We start from the raw sequence: 13515 nt of genomic DNA, 5'->3' as shown, positions 1-13515 counted from the left end.
ATAGTGTCAAGACAAAATTATGAGTAAGGTTTTAGATTTGAAAGGATAGTCACCAGGAATGATGCCATTTTCATTATTCAAGCAAATCACTCAATTATATTTGATTAACATAGCCACGCGTAATTGTTTGAATTAGTGGATTTTTCAAACTATACTACGATTAACGTTTACAATCATTACTCAACCTCTACTCGGCTTTAAAGAAATATAAATAAGTGTTTCTCAAAGGCGGTCTGGAATGAACACTCGAGAACGTACCGAAATAATCATTTGTGAAAAGTTCGATATGAGCACCGATCTCAGGCCCAAAAGAAGCACTTTCTATTTTCTTTGTAGTTAAATATAACTAAAAAAATCGAATCTATATCTACAGAACAGGACATGAAGTCATTGCTTGTAACTTAAATATTTACAATACGGTACAAAATCACTCAGTTAGTAAAATATTTTGTATTGTTTAGCATTTGCATGAAATCCATTGCATTAAATGTCATCAAGACTGTAATACGCATTAACCTGCACACAGCTTAAGAGAAAGTTCCAAATGAGTTATATTGCAGACTATATAAATATATCTATTCGAATGAATGCTGTGTATTTTCGTTAGACTTTATTGTTGCTTTCCACTGCTTACAAGTTGAAATTTTCAAAGGGTAGCTATTCGCCAGAAAAATAATCTGATAAATGTAATAATTTTGTTTACGTTCGACCTTGAAGAAAACATTGTAAGAAATATGATTAATTACGCCTAGCACTAAATTTAAATTAAGTGATACGTAGTTTTATGTGCAACTATCGTTCCCAATTACGCTGCACAATTACAGGTGAGTATATAAATGAGTAGTCGGCCCAGTCGTACGTTCATTCTATCAGCGGAAGGCAAGCGAGTTGATATTCGACATTCACGATGAAAGAAATTTTTCTTTCTTTCTTTTTATTATGTTTCGCAGCAACATGCATGAAACCTGCATACGGCCAATTCACTGTTCGTAAGTATATTTTATTTAATTTTATTTAAATGTTTTATTCATACATTGATCATTCTAACTTGTTTTTTCGCTGTGTGAATTCACGTCAGCAGAGTAAAACTGTATATACCCAATACATTCAAATTAATATCAACATCACTCCTAGATCGATTTCTCTCCAACTAATGTACTATCAACCTCATATTTTAACATTTTAAATCACTCTTAAAAACGTGAGAGGTTATTTTGCAAAGTCTGGGCATGTAACTTTCTGAAACGCTGATGCTGTTACCTTAATGAGCTTCATATTTGACCTATTAACTTCTAATCTTGCCTTTATCTTTGTAGCAGTTTGTTGCCCTAACGGTTGGCTTTCATCCATTACACGTGGTATTGGGTAGAAATTCCTCCATTATGGATAAAAATGTATTAGCTTATGCGTCTGATATCTTAGGACTTATCATCTATGTGTATGCAATTTTCTATCTTCTGCATAGTCTTGTCTTTGCATATTAATTTGTTGGAGATGTAAAAGGTGTGTAAGGGATTTATATACTAGATATTTGCATTACCAATAAATTGAACGCATCATGTAAAGTACAATATGTTCTATTCGCGTAAATTAACTTCACTGTATTAACTTCGGAAACAATGTATATACTGGCTAGAGATTGGATGGAATACTTAAGTGTGCATTGACCAGCCATTAGGCATGTCCTTTGTTACATTGCATGTAAAATGTAGCTAGAGTAAATGTTTATCTTCATGGATTATTAAAATATAAATTATAAATCCAAGGGAGTGCGAAGACGCATACATTTATAATCAGAAAAAATAAAAACTGTATGTATCATTTCAACTATATGTGCATGCTTAAATACATTATCATTTTATTCTTTATTGTACAGTACAAAAAAATCATTTAAATTAAGCTCCTTATTATTTGACCTAATTCTTACTCTAATTGAATGTTTTCCACTGTCTAATGTGCATTAAATAATGGTACTTGCAGTGACGTACAACATATTTAATAAATCATCACTAGAAAAGATGCTTTCAAGTTTGTTTAGTTCTTAAATACTACATAACGTTGATCATGTCCGAACGAGTTACATTTAGTTAGGAATCAGTCTATTTAAGAGGCAGTTCGTAGTTACAATGCTGAGGTCACTTCCCCACAACAGAAATATTAGTTTTGAATACATCGAAGCAATAATGTTCTGATCACTCATCCAAAATGTCAGAGTGTAATTTGAATAGAGATAGTTACAAAATTTAATCTACCCCCACAACATCAGAATATGTTTCGAATGCATGCCATTATGCTGTTGAGATACATCTGCATTTGCTCCCATATACATTTTGCAAGTCTTGTTTAAAAAAAACTTTTAAATATTTTGGACAGTGTTATCTTTGAAAAATTTAGAGATTTTAAAAAGCTAAATTCGTTTTCCTATTGCCAGATTGTTTGTTTTGACGTAATAGCTATGGCCAAAAATAATCTAGAAATTCGTGTTTGGTAGTAGGTGCTAAATATCATAGGTTTTCCTGTGCTCATATTAAGCCATAAGACCCATATACTTAGTATAAAAAATTCAGTATATCAAGCCATACGGCCCATATACATAGTATAAAAATAAACTCGGCATATAAAGCCGAACGGCAAACACACATGGTGTAATATTGAAAATCGGTTATAAAAACATACGGTTCATTGTCATGGTTAGTAAAGAAATTCTGTAGGTAAAGACATGCGGCCCATTTTAGCTAAATTGCATAGGTTTTTCCTGTGCTAATAAACCATTCGACCCATATACGGAGTATAAAAATAAACTCGGTATATATAGCCATATTGCAAAATACATGGTGTAATAACGAAATTATGTATATAAAGCCATACAGCCGAAAGAAATGGCGTCATAATGAAACGGCCTATTACGACATAGGGACCAAATACATTGTGTGATAATCAGACTGGACACATTAGCTGTCTAACGATAACTGCACTCTATCTCTCCGCATTTTCTTCTTGAAAAGATTTTGGTATTTGAGTCATTATTTTATTTCTGACAAAAAAACTTTCAATTCTAGTTAGTGTCGTACCATTGCTTGTCATTTGGAATGTCAACGAAATATACATTATACTAACGTCCCATCGCTTGACTTATTGAATGACAACATGTCCAACATTATATTATCTTGCGACGTCTTGCCATTTTTAATCAAACATATCCACCATTATAGTTTTATACAATCGCATGTCATATTATCTGCCAATATTTCCAAGATTATTGTGTTGCTGTTGTTCTTGTAGGGTTTAACGCCATTTTTCAGTACAAGATAGGCAATACACGGACGACAGTATAAATGGTGGAGGAAGAACCCTGGAAAACCCAGGAAAGAATCACGGATCGAAGAGAAGATACCGACAAGCTAACTCGCATAATCACATTAGCTGAACGAGATACTCTGTCTCAAGCAGACAGAGGTGATATGGCAGTGATCCGTAACGTGCAGTCCTCTAGGCCACTCGGCAACTCGGGGCCCCATTTTATTGTGTCGTACCATCGATAAACATGTTGGATGGTATGAAAACATGTCCAACTGTATACCTCTTGGAGTGATGGTCTCGCGCAGATGCGAATGGGATAGATCCTGTGAGGATATTATTATACTTGTACTGTTATTATGACTCGTTTTACTACTGTTACTGCTAACTGAAGTGTTATTAGGACGCATTTTGCTACTTTTCTTGCCACGTCTACTCTCATTAGGAATCATTTTGCTACTGTTACTGCTACTCCTACTATTATTACCACTTTTGTGACTACCATTTCAGTAGAATTACCCCTAAGTACCACTACTCCTACTGTTATAGCCGATTTTCTACTACTACTACTACTACTAATGCTGCTGCTTCGACTGCTACTACTGTAGCAACGATATTTAGAACTAATACTGTCACTATCGACATTTTGCAAATGCTGTTGCTAATTTGATTCGATTCGACCTATAGAGTCCAATGCTAGTAAAATAAGGAATGAATGATCCAAACACTTCTATTATGTTCCTTGTAATTCGTATGCTGTTGCTGTTGTTAAATGAGTTATGCCATTTGTCAGCTCATGATATTCTATTCAAGTTGGCCAGTAAATCTGGTGGAGAAAGAACCTAGGAAAACTCCGAGAAGAATCACTGACCCACGAGAAGCTGCAACTGCTCTCGCATACAATTGAAGGCAGAATTTAAGACTAGCACCACCGCGAACGGCAGTTAGATGTTAGTGTTCTAAAATGGCGTATGCCCTAAATGGAATTTCTGGGGACAATAATCAACGTGTACTTAGTTAATATTGAAAATAACAAAATATATACTTTTACATTTTAACCTCGCTAGGCTGGTAGTGTGTCATTAGTATTTATATATTTATAATGTAACAAATATATAAATTATGGGTCCTCCCATCTGTCCGTCGGGGGAGTTCAATTTTTGAGGGCTGACCAACATGTGTTCAGGTGTGTAGACCGTATATTTGAGTTTATGTCTGTGTGCATTATCCTAAACTTCCGCATCGGCGAAAAGTTTTGTTGCAAGTAATCTGTATTATTATTATTAGTAGTAGTAGTTACAGTAGTAGTACTTCGTGCTCGGCAGCTTTATTAGAATGATATTGTTACATCTTGTGTACATTTTATCGTTGATATGTTCCTGGTATGAAGCTGTTTGTTTCCCCTTCGTCTTCTTCTACGACTTCTTCGGCCATATTTTTATTATTGTCATTATTAGCACTATTATTATTATTATTATTATTATTATCATTATTATTATTACAGCGTGTGGAGTGATTAAATGTACTAGCTGCACTGCATGGTACTCGTGTGATGCCTGCATGATGGGTTATACATTGAGCGGGGACAAACGTCATTGTACCAGACAGGGGCGTTTCTTACCGAGCCTCTTTGGAAAGTGAAAATGAAGAGATAAAACATGTTTCTTATGAACATTTGTTACAAATTAAAATATACTACATTATGATCAAGTCAGAACTGTCATATTGGACATGTACTTCAAATGATTAATGTATTTCTTAACAAACGTTGATGCAAGTCTCTTTCGTGTATGTCAACCTCAGCGTCACTCTCTCTCTCTCTCTCTCTCCAAACAGAACCAATCTGAAAAACAAATCAATCTGCAAACGGTCAAGATGACTTTTAAAATACGCTGATAAATAATATATATATATATATATATATATATATATATATATATATATATATATATATATATATATATATATATATATATATATATATATGTTATGTTGTGTGATGAGAACATCATGGGGGTAAATCATCGGTATACCATTTCATAAATTTAAAATTACTTCCTTAAGACTAAATTAAACATACGTTATGATTTACGAAGAATGGTGGCATATATAGGATTATATTTTCTGACTAGATTCTTATCTCTACAACATTTTCCATGTCAAAAGGTTTCAGGGTTTAAATCAAATCCTTTCCATTTTCAGATATGAATTATTTAAAAATTCGACAGGGAGATCCAATTGTCAAATGTATTGAGAAAAAAGACGTGTCTGTCAAATATATTAACATAGCGGAATGTCTGAGAAATGTATTTACAGAACGATGCATCCGACAAACGTTTTTGTATAAAGATCATTTTTAAAGACCCTATGTTCTAAATCTATGTGTCAGAAAAGAGTTATAAGCAGCATGCTTTGTTAAATTCAACAAATAATGTATACGCATAGGTGACATGTGATAATGTCAGAATAACCCACGGCATTGCGAATTAAATACCAAATAGTCTTCCTATTGCTAACACAATTTGTAGTGAGCAAAGTTCTGCATAATCGAAAGTGCTATTCAAAATAATCTCCGAGCTGAAGATTGAAATGTACCTGTAGTGGCCAGTAGTCTTAAATCTAATAATATATCAATGCCTTAAATTGTGCCACCAGTCTTTAGTTGAATTGAAATTAAATAATCCAAGATTCCCCAGGTTATATTCACTATATTTCAAAATCACTATGGCTAAGAGCTTTATTTCTGAGACCTTTTCTGTACACTTAAGAACTATCTGATTACATTAACTTCACCCAAATCAAATATACTGCCCAATCGATTCTCCTCAGATGACTAATTTACAAGTCAACAATAGTTATAATATACTAGAAACGTTTTTTATTATATTTGAAAGAGAAGTCAAGATAAGGGTCAAAAGAGCATTAATCTAGAAAATATAGTTGGTTTGTTACAATAGAGCATGTACACAAGGTCTGGCTGCGTGAAGATATTATAATGTCCTTGACTCACCATAACTTGTTAATCCTTATTGTTATCCAGTTTTGTTTACAAAACTGTCACTGATCTTGGACAAGGTCATTAGTTATGTTCAATTTTCCATTACCAGCAGCATATAATGAAATAAACGAACTACTTCACAAAAAAAAAACTCAAATTAAATACAGATAACACACATATCAAGTGTTTTTATAGACACATGCATCTGGCAATTTTATTTCTGAAGATAAACTACTTTCACGATAATTTTACAGAGATATCCACCTGACGAATGTATTTACATAGATACCCTCATCTGTCAAATATATTTACAGATAGGCCGATCAGTCGAGTGAATGTATAGGATGACCATTATGTCAATGGTATTTACAGCAATATCCTTCTGTCAATGATATTTACAGACATGCAAATGTGTCAAATGAATTTATTACTATTAATTGCAGTCTGAGCTAGACACGCTTTTTGCTAAGGTCTTCTTCACTTTAACCATTTTTCTTGGAGTATGTCACTTTTAGAAAGAGCTATGCCACATTAAAAAATGATTATTCCACAGATCCGTGTCTTAGAAAAGAACGGGATAAAAATGACAAACTTTTTAATTTTCAAGTGCGGTGCACATGTCAAGTACAGTACGAAATTGGATCAGTTACGTCTTTATTCTCCAACAGCATGGAAGTGTTTCAGTTATGTCTTTATTCATAGCATTTATAGTTTTAAATTATGTCTATAAATCTCAGCAGTTTGAAAATGTTTAGTTATTTCTATGCATCAACGGTATGATGAGAATATTGTTTGCAAGTTAGTTCAGAAAAAGGGACGGAACACGTGATCGTTCAACATTTTTGGTGCCTCTTCACAATAACTCTAAAATTATCTTGCATCCTTTTCTGTAACAGATTGATATCTTTGTGTTTTATTCCCAGCAAGTATGATTGAAAACATTGTAATGTCCAACCAGTCAGCGGCAACGTAAGGTCTGACAAACGATTTATCCGAACGTTTGTTGATAGCGGCTTTACTTCTCCATTAACCCTCGATACCCAATTCTGACATGTGTTTTGAAGCTTGTTCATTTCAAGACTTATGTTTGTGCTCTTATACTTCCACCAGAACGTAAAGATTCATAAACTTTCAAGAATCGGTTCTCTGGAATTTTATACGTCATTACATGAAAATTTGCTGCAACCTCTTTTTCATGAAATACATGACCTTTAAGTTAATAACGTCAGAACCATTGCATTTGCTTGTTGGACACACCTTATATTATTATGCTGCTGAATGTAAATTTGACGAGTTAGAATATAGGAAGAAATTAGTTATTGTATGAGAGGCATTTTACAATACCTACACGAAAAGGACAATATTCTATTTTGAGATAATACATCTATTTATTACAAGAATAAAACAATTGCTTTTAGTACAATTAAATAAAACATTCAATCATGACAAAAGGTGGCACTACCTTTGACGATCTATTACCAAATATGATACTATCGATATAGTTGCAAATAGTGACAGCAATAGTGTGACGCAAAACTGACGACTCCATCTTAGATTTGGACAGTATGAAGTGAATGTATAGGGAGACAATTCTGAAAAATATATTTACAGCAATATCCATGTGTCCAATTATTTACAGACATGAGTTTGTCTCAGATGAATGTATTACTATTATGAGCAGTCTGAGCAGTACAAGCGTTTGTCCAATTTCCTTTTCATTTTAACCAATTTTACTTTTAGAAATAGTTAAGCCACATTAATCAATGATTGGTCGTCAAATCCGTTTCGAATAAAAATGTAAACAATGTTTAAGTTTCAAATGCGGTGCAAATTTCTAGTACAGTGTGAATGTGATTCAATTACGTCTTTATTACCCAACATCATGAATGAGTTTCAGTTATGTCTGTATTCATAGAAAGAAAAAAAAATATGTCTATAGACGTCAGCAATTTGAAATTGGTTCAGTTATTTCTACACACATCAACGGCATGACGAGAATATTGTAAAGTTTGCAAATTAGTTCAGAAAAAGGGACGGAATAAGTGGTCGTTCAACTTCTTTTTTTTCATCTTTACAAATAAAAATGATCTTGCATTGATTCATTATTTCATTAGCATATTGATATTTTGTTTTATTCGCAGCAAGTACGTTTAAAATGATTGTAAGGTCCAACCAATCTGCGGCAACGTTATGTCTGACAAACGCTTTATCCGCAAGTTTGTTCATAGCAGCTTTACCTTTCCATTAAACCCCGAGACCCAATTCGGACATTTGTTTTGAAGCTGGTTCATTTCATGGCTGCTGTTTGTGCACTTTAGCTTCCACCAGAACGCAAAGATTCACATTATCTGTTCTCTGGGATTGTATACGTCATTACATGAAAATTTGCTGCAACAGCTTTTTCCATGAAACAAATGAACTTTAAGTCAAAAGCGTCAGAAGAACTGGATTTGCTTGCTGGACACACCTTATATTATAATGCTACTGAATGTAAATTTGCCGAGTTCGAATATAGGAAGAAATGAATTATTGTGTGAGAGGGATTTTACAATTCCGACACAGAGAGGATAATCTTTATTGATATAATACATATTTGTATTACAAAAATACAACAACTGCATATAATACAATTAACTAAAATGTTCAATCACGACGAAAGGCGGCACTTCCTTTAATGAGCAATTACCAAATATGATATTATCGACATTGTTGAAAACTGTGACAGCAATAGTGTGAAACGAAACGTAAGTCTACATCTTAGATTTGGACAGAACGATCATAAAGAATGATGACATTTTCATTATTTAAGCAAATCTGTAAATGATATTTGAATATGACTATAACCACATATAATTGTTCAATGAGTGGAGCTTGGACGCTATGCTACGATAAACGTTATTAGGCGTAGCGTAAACTCCACACTGCTTGGAAACTATTAGACCAAGTGTATCATCAAATGCTGTCTGAAATGAGCACTCGAGAATTGTCAGATATGGGTGCTAGCCTGGGGTTAGAAATGACAACCCGTGTCAGGTCCGAAAAAATACTAAGGCCCGAAAAGAGCAATTATGAAAGGTTCTCTTTTCTTTGTGATAAAATAAACTTCTCTCACTAGTTGCGGGGGGGGAGGGGTAGGGTGGTTAACTCATTTATTGCAGTAACTAAACCAATTCAATATATATCCATAGAACAGGCCATGTAATGATTGATGATGACTTAATTACTGACATTTTTGCGGAATTAAATTTACATTGGTATATATGTACACCACGTTACGTAACAGTTTTATTGTTTTGCATTTGCATAAACTCCATTGTATTTGCTAAGTTTTAAAATTCACGAAGACTATACTTGGCATTAGCCAGGACACATATAATGAAAAAAGGTCAACATAAGTTATATTGCATTAACGAAAATATAACCATTCGAATTGAATACTTTATATTTGTTTAAACTTTCATGTTACTTTGAAGTACAGATCATTTGCAATTTTTTTAATAGTAGCTACTCGCCAAAAAAAAATAATCAGATAATTTTAATCGTTTTGTTTACATGCGGCCATAAAGAGATCATAGTAAGAAATAGCTGAGTCATTATGTTTAGTGATGCATTGAAACGTAAGTGCATTGTTCTTTTTTAGTTGAAACGATAATATTCAATTCTACTTCACAATTTCAGGAATACATATAAAGAAACAGGCGGACCAGTCATGTGTTAGTTTTATCAATTGATGGCGTGCAAGTTTACATTCGACATTCAAGATCAAGGAGAGTTTATTTTCATTGCTTTCTTATGTTTTTCAGCAAAATGCATGGAACCGGACTACTTGTAATTGACTGTTCATTAGCATTTTGTTCTAAATTGTATCTCCATACTTTGAACATTTAGCCATGTATTGTGGGTGCGTGACCTCAGATCAGCATAGATGAACTGTAGATATCACCCATTCAAATTAATGTCATCATAGCACCTAGCTGCATTCCTCTTCACAGTAATAATGTAAGACCCTTAGCTTTCAAAATGTTTAAATCTCTTTTTTAAAAAACATGTCTTAGGGGTGATTGTATAAATATCCCGAATGTAAAGACACGAATAGTTGGTGAAGCAACCTTGATGGGCTTCATCCTTTGCAACAGTAGTATCATCATCTCAAAGTGCATACATGTAGAGTTGAAACAATGTACGGACTAGTGTTAAAAGAATTTATTATTCAAATCCAGGGAGTAAACATTTTGGTATAAAAACTTGGTCTGTTCGCTCTCTCTTCGTAGGAAGCTTTATTATATTCTAAATTTTTGGTCTATTCACCCCCTCTGCTGATGAGCTTACTTTTCAAATCCATAGAGTTAAAATTATCAGGCGGATCTAGCAGGTTTTTTCTTGTCTATAGTTGCACATCGCCAGTAAGACTAAAATGTATACTCTGCTATAATTCAACTGTCATTCAACTTATATCCATCAATTAGACACAAACTAAAGGGAATGTAAGAGTATTTTTGACAATGCTTAACATGTATCAGGCCTTTTTATAAATATCCTGTATAATCAGTATGGAAAATCAGGGAATATTAGTAACCTTTAAACGTAACTGGTGTGAAAATAATCAAATTATTCAGCCATTAATGTGATGGGCTTTTTTATTGACTAGATTTTTGGCAATCCATGACTCTCGTTTTTCATATTTCATCGTTAAAAGTTATGTTTCTTTGCACTGTTTATCTACGTTAGTGCTCAATCAGTTAATTGAGGAGCTCCATAGAATAACATGTTTTAATCGATAAATATATTCAAACACATTTCTAGCAAAACTTATTTTAACGACTGCTGTACATGTTATTTAAACACATAAATTAACTTTATCATTAAAACCATGTCTGTAAACTTGGCTGCAAAAGTAGTGTCGTGCTAAAACGTTGACGACAGATGAAACAACTTTAAAAAATATCTGACCGTAAGCTGATACTACTTACAAAGCGATGTGATTATGGATGGGGTTAGGGTTCAATATATGGAAGTCAGTCAGACATTGGAATATCGAAATGGTAGTAGTAAACTAGATTTTTTTTTAAACAGTACATAATTATGTTTTGATTATTGCTAATTTAATCGATATTTGTACCCTTCATTTACCATGTTCTTTCTTGTTAAATCACATTTGTTACAAGAGTCTCTGACTTGTCGGCCGCACGTGCTGTTTATGCGTCGCAGGTTCGAATTCTTCCTTCATCGAAAGCGGTGTGTCTCTGGGAAAAGAAACGTTCTGCCATTGCATCAGGATGCTTAGCTTTTTGTACATTGATCTGTCCTTAACATCAGGTACAAACATGCAATAAATCTTACTTTTTGCAGTGAAGAACCATATTTCGTTTCCAGTGAATAAATTCCTCGTCTCCCCCATCCCTCTATCGCTCTGGCTCTGTCTCTGTCTCTCTCCCTCTCTCTTTCTCTCTGTTTCTTGCTTCTTTTCGGCGCACTCTTTCCTAGGGATATGATCTTATAATCTGTGATTAGCATTGACAATTCGTATTTAGGACAGCAGATATATATGTAAAGGCTTCAAGCGAAAACAACACGTTGACATGAACATCCATTTCATGGGGGTATAGATAATAATACTTTCAAGATGGATGCCATTCCTGCCATATCGGATGTCTGATCAGCAACATTTTCACTTAGGACATACTAGACTGTTCTTCTTAGTCAAGATGAGTGCAAATGAGGACAAAAGAAATAAAGAAAGATAATTTAATCTAAAGGATATTTTTTCACGCTATACTATATATATATATATATATATATATATATATATATATATATATATATATATAATCTAAAGGATATTTTTTCACGCTACACTATATATATATATATATATATATATATATATATATATAATCTAAAGGATATTTTTTCACGCTACACTATATATATATATATATATATATATATATATATATATATATATATATATATATCAACGTCATTTCGACAAAGTTAGCTTTTGAATTTCTTTCTCTTCGGCATTTGTTATGAATATTTGTTCACATGACTTTTTTATCTCATTTAGTCAAGGCAAACTAATTGTAATGCATATTAAGTGAATCTCAATGACATGCCTTTATATACAGCTCACCTAGAACAAATACCACAGCTACACAATGCTCAAGAAATCACATACACCTTTGAAAGTAAAATATCCTCTAAAATCTCTAAGGCAGAGCACAGCAATCAATCATAAACCAAACCACATATTCAATATGTTTGTAATACTAACTTTCTAAAAGGGTATGCTCAGTGTATTATATTTTTTTATTTAAAAAGTCTAGTGTGACAGATATGAAAACAGTAATATATTTCAGAGCCAGGTTATTGGAATAAGGAAGAATCGGTCCTCAAACAAGTGTAAAGGAGACTTTTAAATTGGGCACCTTGAAGCAAACAATAATTCCGAAAAGATTACATTCACCATGAAGGTCAATGCGTACAGTTATAATACTGATCAAGTTTCTGGGATATGGAATGTGCTAATTAATGCTGCAGAAATGAAAATGAACAAAATAGTCTGTGTAAATATAATTCCATACAAACATAAAGGAGAGCTTGATAACATTTTTAAAAATGATCCATGTCTAATGTCAAAAAATCACAGATAGGTCTTTAACACGTTCAAGGTTTGTTGAGCATGAAGGAACTCAGGAAAACAACAACTACAGTGAAATGTCCAAATCTTTTTTTTTTTAGAAAATGCTTCAAGATCTCATAGGACTTCATAATAAATAACACTGAAAAGCAAAATACTAGAGAGGCATCCGAAGCACATAAAAGATAGAGGATCCATAGGGAGAAATTTTAGTCATCATTAGTCTTGTAAAATATGTTATGTACAAAACAAAATACAAGTCTAAGTAAGAAACAATGAATGCTTATTTGCCTTTTCTGCAAGCTATATCTTTCTAATATGTTGATGGGTTTTGTAATAGCTTAAGAAACATTTCATTTGTTTTTTTGACATTTGAAAAGTTTGAAAATTGCCAAATTAAATTTCTTTCATTGTATTGAAAACTAATAAATTCTTCCCCAGGATGCATTTCAAAAGTACTTTTAACCATCTGGTCAAGTATATCTGAGTTCAAAATTAATAACACTAAAAGTCTTTAACCATCTTTTCTATTGTAATATATTTACTTGTTCATTAATGTATTTAAATTTCAAGACAATTT

The 13515-nt window shown here is 33.0% G+C and overlaps 1 long non-coding RNA gene across 1 annotated transcript; it reads left to right on the top strand.

Annotated features, from left to right (window-relative positions):
- Positions 1-863: 863 nt before the first annotated feature.
- Positions 864-5075, top strand: LOC149788849 (uncharacterized). The gene is made up of 2 exons (XR_016424451.1): positions 864-989; positions 4802-5075. It is a non-coding gene; the product is annotated as an uncharacterized LOC149788849 (long non-coding RNA).
- Positions 5076-13515: the final 8440 nt, after the last annotated feature.

Source organism: Sinohyriopsis cumingii, chromosome 11 (genome assembly GCF_028554795.1).
Source record: "Sinohyriopsis cumingii isolate HCF-2022 chromosome 11, ASM2855479v2, whole genome shotgun sequence".
NCBI classification, from domain to species: Eukaryota; Metazoa; Mollusca; class Bivalvia; order Unionida; family Unionidae; genus Sinohyriopsis; species Sinohyriopsis cumingii.
Note: the sequence above shows the minus strand (reverse complement) of the source record. Positions and strands in the feature narration are given on the sequence as shown.